General features: G+C 41.3%; 1 protein-coding gene across 17 annotated transcripts in view; it reads left to right on the forward strand.

Annotated features, from left to right (window-relative positions):
* LOC102939317 (myosin VIIA and Rab interacting protein) overlaps positions 1-12,888 on the forward strand; it is a 418,560-nt gene that overhangs the window by 356,494 nt on the left and 49,178 nt on the right. The window lies entirely within an intron of this gene.

The raw sequence follows: 12,888 nt of genomic DNA on the forward strand, positions 1-12,888 counted from the left end.
TGAAGAATATCTACACAGGCTACAATAGTCTATAGAACTAGACTTACTTAGCTACTTAGCTGTCTTACAGAGCAGTGCTCACTTGAAGTCTTTCCAGCTTTTTACAGCCAAGTTTGGCAGTGACCCTCCATTCATAAGACAAGTGACTGTCAGCTGTCTTCTCAGTGAAAGGTCCCAGGTGCCTGTTCGCTCTCCAGATATATTAGAACAATCCATTGTCCTTATTCATAAAGTGGTTATTTCCTGTATACTCCTTCCTTGTAGATTTCACAAACACTTTATCAGCATATGACTCAGGCTGCAAATAGGCATATACTGGGACACACAATGACCAGACGGAGCGATAAGTGTCTGTGACCCCCTGCCTGAAAGGAACCTTCCGAGACATGCCACCTTCTGGATACTGCCTTAACATAATTTTCAGTATGGGCACATAATTTCATAATTATTATCTGTACAGACATTTCTCAACGATTATGATGACCAGCGGGCTACTGGCTGTTGGTAGAGACCTCACACCCTCCTTTAGTGGCTCATGGTGCATATGTCTGACCCAGGGGGTCCCTGTGAAACTGTATGTATGTATCCTTCTGCCCTGTTCCTCCATCGCACCCCTCCTATGATTCTACAAGCATATCAGACACCGTGATATCCAACTATTGCACAGCTTGTTTGTGAAACCATGTTGGGGGCTGAAAAAAAAGTAAATCCCCCACTGAGTCAATGAGAGTTTTGCCTTGGGGACTGTAGAGTCAGGGCCTAAAGGAATGCTCTGTTCAAATCTTCAGGTATTATTTTAAAAGTTTTCAATAGCAAACTGAATCCTGCTGTTCCTTTGCATTTAGAGAACTCAACATGCAATCAATACATGTCGGGATTCAGTACAGAAATAGCAAACAAGTTCATATCCCTATTTTTGTAATTTCACTTCAGTGAAACTCTTCTTTGTTTTCAGTTGTACTAGACTTGATGGAGAAATTTGGACAGACACAACTGGTCATGTTACAGTTGATACCTTTATAATAACCAGCTACAAATCTTTAACTGCCATCAGTTTGTATTGGATATTTAGACATGTTGGGTGCCATATAAGAATTTGAATAGAACAGAATTAAGCCTGTCCATCTGGATTCTATTGAAACTCTAATCTACCCTCAAATCAGCAAAATATATCTCGGAGTTCCCAGTAAATACTTGTGGAATCTGTGGCCGCAACATGCCTCACGTGGAGCAAGCAGAGAGCAGTCAGTGGCCTCGTGGTTGTGAATAAGAGCTGTGAAATAAACCAGTCATTTTCTAATTTCTCTCTGCTTTTGCTTGGCAAAGATATGAGCCTCAGAGGAGACCTGTATCTGCCTGCAGACTCAAGAAGACTGAACTGCATTCATTTACGAGTTCTCCTTTGAGAAGATTATCTTAAATGACTAGAAACTAGATAGTAGAAACTTAATTTTTTTGTTCTTAAATGAAAGCATAAGTTCTACAGAAATTGACATTTAGGTGCCCATGCTCACTAGAGAAAGCTTCACACTGACCAGTGATAAGTGAGATTATATAGGCACAAACTAAAAAGACTGTGACCAGTCTAATAGAAGCAGTTTCAGCCTGTTCAGCTCACGCCTCTTTCAGAGCCATCCCAGACAGAGTATTATCGGGGCCAGAGCTGTATACATAGATCCATCCCCTAATAAGTATTTTGTAGGCAGAGTTTCTTCTGTTTAGGAATTTCTTCACAACCAACCAACCAAATTCCTCGGTGAATTAAGCAGAAGCAGGTTAGATTAAATCAAGTGGAACAAGAATGTGAACAGGGAATGAAAGATGCACAGAATACGGGAGAGAGATAGGACAACTATCTTTGTTTTGTAATGCAAAACTGGCAAATTACCATATGTGCAAAAAGTGTATTCCTTTTGTATGTAAGATGGTAACACATTGAATTTAATCAGGATGATAGACCTAATCACATACAGTTGTTCAAACCGATTGCATGCTACAGCAGAAGGCATTAAAAATCCACATTTACCCACACATTTTATTACAGATATCACCTATCTAAGTAGAGAGGGAAATTGTTGTAGTCTTAAATACCACTGTGTTCTAACTGATGTGAATTGCTGACTTTTAATGTCGAGCACTGTACATGTCTGATCTGTCTCTGCTGGAAAATGCCGCTGGGCAGTCGGCATGACCTCCCCAATTGTCCAAAATTACTTGTTTCTAAATAATTGTTAGTTTAGTAAAGACAGCGTTTTGTAGTTCTGATATAAATAGTGTATGAATACAGCCCAAGTTATAAATCAAGGGCAACAAAGTAAATAGAAACAGACTGTATGACATATTTGACTGGTTTGATTTTGAAAAAATGTGTGTCCAATCAGTTAAGAACCACACTGTCTTATTATTATGTTGAAACCTCCCAATGAACTGTCTGTGTATAGAAAAAGCAGTGCCATTCCAATACAGTCAGTTCTGTCCATCAAAAGAGAGCTCTAATTATTCATTAGGAACGAAGTGCCTGGTATTTTTTTCTAACAATATTCTTACAGCAGAATGCCACTAGTCAGGATTTTACAGGAAGAGAGTAGACTCATCACAGCAAAGTGTCTGCAAATTTCTGTCAATACTATAACCTTAGTTTCCAATCTGTGACATATTGTACTAAGATTCTACAGTGATTTGCACCTTGCAACAACCAAAGAAGAAAAAAGTATATGCAGTTCACAAAACTGAATGACCTGTTTGGTTACAGTGCCACCTGCTGATGTATTTATTGATTGCACTGAATGAAGGTTGTACTTTTTAAAAATTACTCCATTGTGGCTAGGAAGCTTTATAGTTAGTTTAAAAAAAAAACCGTAACACTGACAGTTATTGATCCACTTGGAGAAACAGAACTTTTGGCTAAAAAAAGAAAAAAAAATGAACCAAGATAGTTAAGTCCCAAGCAGACTGCGAAGAGCTACAAAAGGATCTCTCAAAACTGGGTGACTGGGCAACAAAATGGCAGATGAAATTCAGTGTTGATAAATGCAAAGTAATGCACATTGGAAAACATAATTTCAACTATACGTATAAAATGATGGGGTCTAAATTAGCCGTTACCACTCAAGAAAGAGATCTTGGAGTCATTGTGGATAGTTCTCTGAAACCATCCACTCAATGTGCAGCGGTAGTCAAAAAAGCAAACAGAATGTTGAGAATCATTAAGAAAGGGATAGATAATAAGACATAAAATATCATATTGCCTCTATATAAATCCATGGTAGAGATTAATAAGATTGGGACTTTTCATCTTGAAAAAGAGATGAGAAAGGGAGGATACGATAGAGGTCTATAAAATCATGACCGGTGTGGAGAAAGTAAATAAGGAAGTGTTATTTACTCCTTCTCATAACACAAGAACTAGGGGGCACCAAATGAAATTAATAGGCAGCAGGTTTAAAACAGACAAAAGGAAGTATTTTTTCACACCACGCACAGTCAACTTGTGGAACTCCTTGCCAGAGGATGTTGTGAAGGCCAAGACTATAACAGGGTTCAAAAAAAGAACTAGATAAATTCTTGGAGCATAGGTCCATCTGTGGCTATCAGCCAGGATGGACAGGGATGGTGTCCCTAGCCTCTGTTTGCCAGAAGCTGGGAATGGACGACCAGGGATGGATCACTTGATGATTACCTGTTCCGTTCATTCCCTCTGGGGCACCTGGTGTTGATCACTGTCTGAAGACCAGATACTGGGCTAGATGGACTTTTGGTCTGACCCAGTATGGCCGTTCTTATTTCTGTGTGTTGTTTGGCGTGGTAGGTGCACTAACCGCAATTCAGCTTGGCCAACTGCAAAGAGTCCATTTCTATGGTAGATGGCTAATCTTGCTACAGATCAAGCAGACACTCTCTGCCTTTAATACCTACATTTATTATTATTTTTATTTGTATTACTGTAGCATCTAGGTGTCCTAGTCATGGACCAGGACCCCATTGTGCTAGCTGCTGTACAAACATGGAACAGTCTTGCGCCACTAAACTCAAACTTTACACACTCAAAAAAAGAAAAGGAGTACTTGTGGCACCTTAGAGACTAACCAGTTTATTTGAGCATGAGCTTTCGTGAGCTACAGCTCACTTCATCGGATGCATCCGATGAAGTGAGCTGTAGCTCACGAAAGCTCATGCTCAAATAAACTGGTTAGTCTCTAAGGTGCCACAAGTACTCCTTTTCTTTTTACGAATACAGACTAACACGGCTGTTACTCTGAAACCTGTCTTTATACACTCAGGATACATTTTTTAAAAGCACCTAAGTCCCATTTTCAAAAATTGACATAGGAGCCTAAACCTGACTGAAAATCAGTGGGACGAAGGGCAGATTTTTAAAGATATTTAGCTGCCTAAAGATACAGATAGGTGGCTACTGAGATTTTCAAAAGCCCCTATATGCCTGACTCCCATGGGTGCCTAATACCTTTAAAAATCTGGCCCTAAGTTCCTAAGAATCCAAGTCATTCTTTCAAAATGGGACTTATGGGTTGTCTGTATGGTGGGGTAATGTGCATTCCTGGGGTGTTATTTCTAAAGCACACTAACGGTGCTCATTAATTCATCTGTGTAGACCCTGCTGGTGTGCACTAAATATTCCTTAGGGCACTTTAATATAGTGCTGTAATGTACGTGCCAAACTCAAGTAACAATACTTGGCACAGGGGATGGTGCAGGACTAAGGAGAATAAATCTTATTCCTAGATTGTAGAGCCACTTTACAGCCACTACTGCAGATTCAAAACTTCAGTAGCCTCTGCTTGGGTTACATCTCCCGTAGGTGGGGCACATTGCCAGTGGATCCACATAGTTGCAGATATGTCACGCTCAGCCCCAACCACCTTTCAGTATCTGTGTATACGGAAGCACACCCAGGCACCAGCCCTTACCTGAGCTCCTTAAATCCCATCCCATAATACTTTGGTTCTTCTATGACCAATGGCATCTGTTGATTTGCCACTAAATGCCTAACTCTCAAGTTGCCCTCACCATTAATTGTGGAGGAACCAAAAGCAGATCCCAAATCATCTATGGCTTAGAACTCATCATAAATGTATGTCATGTTACAGAAATAGAGCCTGTTGACACACGTTCTAGCTAAATGCCTGCTTCTGTGTTCTGAATGCTGAAGAAGCCATTTAGCTGAAGTATCTCTCGGCCAAATTTAGTCTGTTTTTTTTTTTTTCATCTCAGGACATGCTTCTCTTCCCCTTTCTTCCTGCACTGAACATGAGTGCTGACTCCTTTTTATCTATAGCTGTCTGGGTTTCTGATGCTTGCACCAGTGATTTTAACTGTTACCAATTTCAATTATCTCCCTGGTTATCTTAATAAAACACAATCTTATTACCTAGCTTCTAACCCCAATCTAAAGCTGACATCAGCAATGCGAAATAGCTTCACAAGGGCTTTTTTGAATGCAGTCAGCTCCATTGAATTCAAACCTCTCCCGATCCAGGAGTAAATGGAGCTTTGAATGAAGCAGCATGGAGTGCTGGTTTGGCAGCAAGCTGTTAGGTCTCTGCTGCCCACGCTTCTGTCCTTGGACTGGAATGCTGAATTAGGGGATTTGGACATGATGAATGGACTTGTTCTCTTCTGAGCTTTGCCTGACTTTCTTCTGTCCTTGAGCCCTTTGGGACATCACATGGCATCACCAAAAAGAGGACGGGAAGGAGTAGCTCCGATAGAGCAACCTGAGGCAGATGCTGATGCCAAGCCCATAAGGAGCAGAGAAGGGACGAAGGTGGCCTGATGCTAGCCTTGGCTGAGGCCCCTTTCTCCATCCTGCTCTTGTTGGAGGTTTCCTGGGGAACAGCAGTTGTGGTTGCATAGCACCAGTCTCCTCCTCCTTCCTAGAGGCAGCACAAGCAGCTTCCTCAGACCACTCCACCAGAGCTCCTCTGCCCCTCCTCAGGGCTGATGTGTCCTGGAGCTCCTGCCCAGGGAGCCTTCTTCCTCTTGCCTTTTATGGAACTCGCTGGGGACACCAGCAGCAGCTGCCTCATAAGGAGGCTCCTACAGGGTTTGTGGTCCCCTTTCCACTCCTGCTCATGAGCAGCTGTCTTGGGCTCCTCCAGGGTGGCAGCAGCAGCAGGCAGCTGGGGACTCTCTGCAGCAGCTGCTTGGGAAGCCAGGAGTCCAGGGAAGCTGTAAGAAGCAGCAACATCATAAAATAAGGAAAAGGGCCAAAAGTAAGCTATGGGGGACCTTCCTTTGCGTGAGGGATGCAGAGTATTTGGGGGGGGGGGAGCCTGCCTCTTTGTGGGTGAAGGGCGGGGCAGCAAAAGGCCTATGCACCCTGAAGTCCATGTAAGCCCTATTTGGGGGATTTAAATGGAGAGAAGGCCTTGTGCTGGGTGTCTGCTGAGAAGTGAATTTCCCCCACTGTGGAGAAGAGGAGGAGTTTGCAGGGGGCGGGGACAGGATTTAATTATCTGTGTCATGAATATGGGCATGCCTGTAACTGATTGTGGGTTGTGATAGGCTCCACCATTTTTCAAGGCAATGATGTCCCTCAAGCATTTTTTGCACTGCCTCTGGACATTTGTAGAACTACCGTTGCCTTAAGGTTCTCTGGCCAACTAATTCACTGCTGTGCTCAAATGCAAATACAGGAGCAAGTAATTTGGGCAAGATCACAGGAGCCAAAGAAAATCCAGGGGCAGTGAAAAATGACAAGAAGATAATTTTTGTAGAGCAGTCGTGCAGTTTTGTATTTATTCCCAGTTGGATTTATCTGAATCTGGTTCCAAGATGCCCTGAAAGGAGATGCCTTGGTCTGAACTCTGCATATTCCAAACAAACAGGTGAAAATTAAATGGCTGTATATATATGGTGGCTTCATTTTGTTGCTAAAGCCCACTAGCATGATTTAGTTTGAAAAATTCAGCACGTAGTTCCTTGCAGATTGGAAGCCTCTAATTACTGCTAATTGATTTTATATTAGTACTTCTCTTCAGGAAATTCCAGTGTATATTAGCAACAAATTAATGTTCAAGGAGAGCCTTAAAAATATGATTTTGCTTTGATGAGCTGGAGGCCATCTCCAAGAACTGTGTTATGCCGACCCTTGTAAATCATCTGTCATGATAGAGAACAAAACTGTTTGTTTGTTTTTGTTTACTTATTTAATCAGTGAAGGTTATACAGGAAAGATTCAACTGCTTAGTTTATTAGCCTGTCTCCAAATGACGACACACACATTTTTGCCATTAATAGCAATGTTGATTAGGGGTTTGATATTTTTGCCACTATGACTTATTTTGTTCAGCAAACTGGTGTAAATTATACTGGGAAAAGCACTCGTTCAGAGCTATAAGCTGTGTCTTTACTAGGGGGATTTGCTGGTGTATCTATACTGGTATAGCTGCACTAGTAAACCCATTCTAGATTAGACAAGGCCTCATTACCTAAGTGACAAGGCATTTAAGATACTACCGTGATGTGTTTAGTATAAAAACCTACCTCGAAGGACATTTATCTTAAGTTAATAAAGAACAGGGACCAGCACAGAATGTTTTGAATTCTGCTCTATATAGGTTCTTTTACAATCTCATCACTATAGTATTTGAGTACCTTCCAGTAGTTCATTAAGCAATGTGAAAATATTTTACCTATCTCCATATATGGTCATTCACAGTTACCAGCTGTTGCCTAAAGACATTCATGCCTTATTGAAAATAAACCTCATACAAACTGGACCCTTTAGTTTAATATTTTTGGTGCTTCCCTTCCCCCCGGGCTGCAGCTGCTCAAATATTATTATTATTATTACTATTATTATTATTTGGGGATTAATAGAGGATCTTAAATTGCTGCAGATTATACATCTGCTTCTATGATTTTATTCTCAATATTTGTGTTTTTATTTAGGATCTAGCAATAGGTGAACTTAGTGAAACGAAATAATATTACACGAAATACGTTGTTGACACCTTTTGATTGAATAAAATGAAAGCTTAGATAGTTCTTTTCTTGCTACAAGGCTGATTTAACATGTTTTAACTTTAAAGCAGATGAATTGATGATGCCTGTTTTATCTTTTAAGGGCTGGTCTACATTACCATGGTAAGTCGACCTAAGTTACAGTACTTCAGTTACATGAATAACGTAACTGAAGTCGATATAGCTTAGGTCGACTTACTACCGTGTCTACACCGCGCTGTGTTGACAGGAGACGCTCTCCCGCTGACTTACCTTACTCTTCTCAGGGAGCTGGAGTACTGGAGTTGACGGGAGAGCACTCTTCCATCAACCTAGCAGGTCTTCACCAGACCCGCTAAATCAACATCACTGCGTTGATCACAGCAGTGCCAATCTACCTGAAAGTGTAGACATGGCCTAAACTTCTGCTGTGGATGTTTATCATTCCTATGTTGTTGTTATCTGTTTTTATCTATCAGGAATTCATAGCATTTGCTGTGATGGAGATTATCCAATTAAAAACAGTAGTACAACCGCAAAGATAAACTCACACAAAGAAAATTACATACATACTTAGATTTAGTATTTTTTTTAATAATGCCTTTTTCATGCTGTCCCCTGTGAATGAAATGACCCTCTAATCCAGGGGTGGGGGCAAACTTGCTGCGTTAAAGCAACCATGAGACAAGGTTTATTTGTAACATCCACAGGAAGGAATTCCAGGAAGATGAGAGATCAGCATCTTCAAAGACCCATTGTTTTTCCTAATGGCTCATCCACGCTGGTTGCATTCTGTCTGGTGGGCATTTCTGGGGCGTAACCACAGTTGTAATTGTTACATAGTCAATATTCCTAACTTCAGATACAGAAGTGATACATGTATACAAATAGGATAATCATATTCAGTAAAACATAACCTTTCCAATGTTACCTTACATGACCCATCTTGCATAAAACATCTTAGTTATGCCATATGCATATCATAACTATATTTCTATTAAGAATATGGGGTGTTGCATCACAACGGGAACTCTGGGGTGCAGACTGGGACTGTGGGACTGCTGTGCCCCCTTAACTCTCAGTCTGGGCTGTCTCTCACAATGCTTTGCTAGTGACAAGTAGCAAACCCCTCCAGGCGCTGTTATCACTCAGTACAACTGCATGTGGAGCCCCACACCCGGCTAGATTGCATGAGCCACTCATGAATCACACTGAGGAAGGCACCAGCTGAATCCCCCCAGCTCCCAGCCTGGCACCTCAGGAATATACCATCTTGCACTGCTCAAGATGAGCAGTGCAAGTTTATTAATTGGTTCACCACTTCATCATTGGAAAGGTAAACCTTTGTAAACCTGAGCAGATTAACCAAATACTTCAGGCAAACTCACTGGTAAAGATAAACAGTAAAACAAGTTTATTGACTATAAAAAGATAGATTTTAAGTGATTATAAGCAATAGGCAAAAAGTCAGAGTGGTTACCAAAAGAAAAGAAAATATAAGCACGCAGTCTAAACTCTCAACCCTGTTAGACCGGGCAACCTCTAGACTAAGCAGTTTTTCTCACTCCACTGGATATTGCAGTTCATAGTACACAGGTTTCACCCTTGAAACTCTGGCCAGTCTCCTCTGTTGGAGTTTTCAGTCTTCTGAGCGTCCTTGTTGCTTGCAGCATAGGTGGGGGCAGGAGAAAGGGCCAAGCATGGGGCCCCTGTGTTCTGTTTTATACCCTTAGTCCCATGTGCTTGGAGAACACACGTCCAGGCATGTCTGGTGGCATTGCTGAGTCATAGGGTGAAGCAATACCCCTGTGTGTCTCCTGTGAGTGAGTCTCCTCTGCCGTACAATGGCTGGATATGTCTGTTCAGCACCCACCTGGGCGTTGGTTACCTCTTCCCTTGTCACTGTCTCTGTAGAGCTAGGATCTGGGCGAGTCCCAAACCCACAGCATATTGTAGTGAAAACCATACAACACAATTCTTATAATTTTATATGCATTAATGATACACCCATTTAGATGGAGCAGTGGCTTTCAGCACATCATAACCTTTCCCATGATACCTCACAGGGCATGCTTTATATGCAATATTGCAATTATATGTAAAAGAGGAATATGGGGGCTACAGAGCACTCCCCCAAGGTATAGAATGTCACACCCTCATTCAAATACTACCTGAAAATTCACCACTTCTTGTGAATTCTTAATAACAATTATAAATACGCATTAGCTAGAGATAATATACATATCCCCTCTTCTGGATTTCCCAGAGTCTTTTGCTTTCTAGAAGCCTTTTAGATAAGCGCTCCTGAGCATCATTCTGTCTTGACTGGCGCCAAGCCTCCTGTCAGCACTAAATAAACAACAACTTGGCATTTACTGTACATAGCACCTTTCACCCAAAGGTCTCAAAGCATGTTACAGACAGTTGCTGAGCCTAATTAATTGTAAGGGCAGGAAGTAAGGTAGTCCCCATTTTACAGTTGAGTACATTGAACCAGAAAAGGTGTCACGTACTCCTAGTACACGGTAGGTTGCAGGGGCACTACTAGCAGATCAGGCTTCTGTACCAGCTTTGAACTATCTACAGAGCTTCCATCATGAAGAAAGATATGATACTTTAATGCACTGCCAGGTATGGCAGTTACCAGCTCAGATAAGGCATGTTACACATTGCACCACCTAGTGACTGAACATTATAATACGGTTTTTGCATTCTCTCAGGCGGAGGGTGGGGGGTTAAAACTTGCCCAAGTTCATACAACAAGTTAGTGGCAGAGCTTGTTATGGACCCCATATCTCCTGATTTCCCACCAGAATGCAGTGAAATTAAAATAACTTTACTAGTTTTATCTGATGAAATTTGGAAGAGTAGAATGAAATCCAAGTATAAAGCAAAACTCTACACCAAAAGCAGTTAATGTAACTGTTGGCACCATGTTTTAATAGTGGAACTTTTAAAACAAGTCAAGGGGCTAGATCCTCAGATGGTTTAAACCAGGTGACGATCTGGTCCAAGGTCTAAAATGGCTTACATATAGATATGTCTTTTGAAATTGACTGGGCTCCAAAGGTGTAATGTTGTTTTTTGTTAATGGTTAAAGTGATTAATATGAAATAATTCCTCTTTCTGATAAAATACCCTGTTGTCTATAAAGGTCTTTTCAGCCAGGGAGTAAATGACTGGCTGACTTCAAGGGAGACGGTGCTGCTGACTGTGCTTTCAAATGCACAAAGTAAACACACTCAAAAGTACAGAAAAAAGTTTTCCTTCTCTAATTTATTTCAGTTGTCGTAACTGCCATAGGTACATGTGTTTTTCTAGTTGCAACTCTTGCCATTTAAGGTAATGTTCACTGAAGTCACACAGATTGGTTCAGCTTCAGAACAGTTTCCTTTAATTTAAAAAAAAAAAAAATTGGCTTAGCCCAACTTTTTAAAATTCCGCGTGAGAGAGCTTTACTTGTACTCTATATACAGGTATTTAGAGAAATGACACATTTATTTTCACATGTTGAAGATTTTTGTTATATAAGTAAATACCATCCAGTGCAACTCACAATTATTTTATACAGTGTTCTCAATTGGGGGTCTATTAATTAACATGTGCCATTGAGCTGAAATGGAATACTCCAGTGTATCGTGCTAGAACTTGTGGCTCCGCACTGGCAGTGTTAACAATATTACAAAGCCTTTACAATGTTAAGGAAGGTTCAAATCTAGGACAATATTCTGGCATTTTCCCAGATCCTTGGAGTCCTGAAGCCCCACTAATCCCTCTTGCTTGATTCATTGCCTTTTTACTAATTCCCTTATGAAATCATAGAACTAAGCCAAGAGTACTGAGTGATTCACAATTAATTCCTCTGGCATGGGGGAATCCCTAGCGGGCATAGGGATGCTTCTGGCAGGAGGGGGGCCGTGGCCAGAGAAGCAGCACTTGGCAATCTCTAGGCAGCATATTGGCCCTTAAGGGGCTGCTACAAGCCAAAGGGATTTAGACCAGCCCTGATGCTGCCCCAGGGATCATTTGGAGTGAGGGGCAGGATGGAAACAAAAATAGCTTAAAGTAAACTTTGCCACCTCTTTCATCCCTGCCCATGTGAAGCAGATCTCTGATGCAGCTGAGGGTCTGGCCCTTTCAGATTAACTGCTTTGGTCAAGTGTTTGGACACCAGTTGAAAAATACAGAGCCCTAAAAATGTCACCACCCCCTGCATAAAGATGCTGCACAGCTTCAAAGCAAATCCTTTAATTTGACTAGGGCCTACAAAGACAATCCCTTGCTTGTACTCTCTAATGACAGAGATTTTAGTCCACAAGAGTGAACTGGAAATAGTAGGCTGCCATTGGTAAATGCAGTGTCTATGGCATTCAGGCTGTCTAAGAACACGCTGTAATTGGAAGCAAAATTATCTGTTAACAAAAATTGTGCAGCTAAACGATATTGACTGATAATCAACAAAAATTTTGAAGTCAAGTGCCTGAAGTTAGGGTTCTTTATCCAAATTTCTACACCTAAATAAGTGGCCTGATTTGTAGAAATAAGTGGCCTGAGCGCCCACAAATCCCTGTGCAATCCATGGGAGCTGCAGGTGCTTAGCATCTCTGCAAATGAGGCAACAATTTAGATGCCTAAATATAGAGCCGCAAACCTAATATTAGGACTCAAGTTCTAAAACTTCCAGCGGAGTGCACGGGTATCCCACCAACCCCCCCAAAAAATGATTGTTTACAAAATAAGAGGGTGGTATATACCTTTATATTTCATTGTATTTTCTCATTTGGTTCACTGGGCCCTCACTCTACCCCCACTGTTGTGTAATGTCATTATCTGGTGCTGTGGCTAAACATGAACTAAAATGACTGACCTGCTTATTTGGTTCCTAAAGAAAACACCTTCCCCACAGATATGGAATCACTGCTC

Source organism: Chelonia mydas, chromosome 2 (assembly GCF_015237465.2).
Source record: "Chelonia mydas isolate rCheMyd1 chromosome 2, rCheMyd1.pri.v2, whole genome shotgun sequence".
Lineage (NCBI taxonomy): Eukaryota > Metazoa > Chordata > Testudines > Cheloniidae > Chelonia > Chelonia mydas.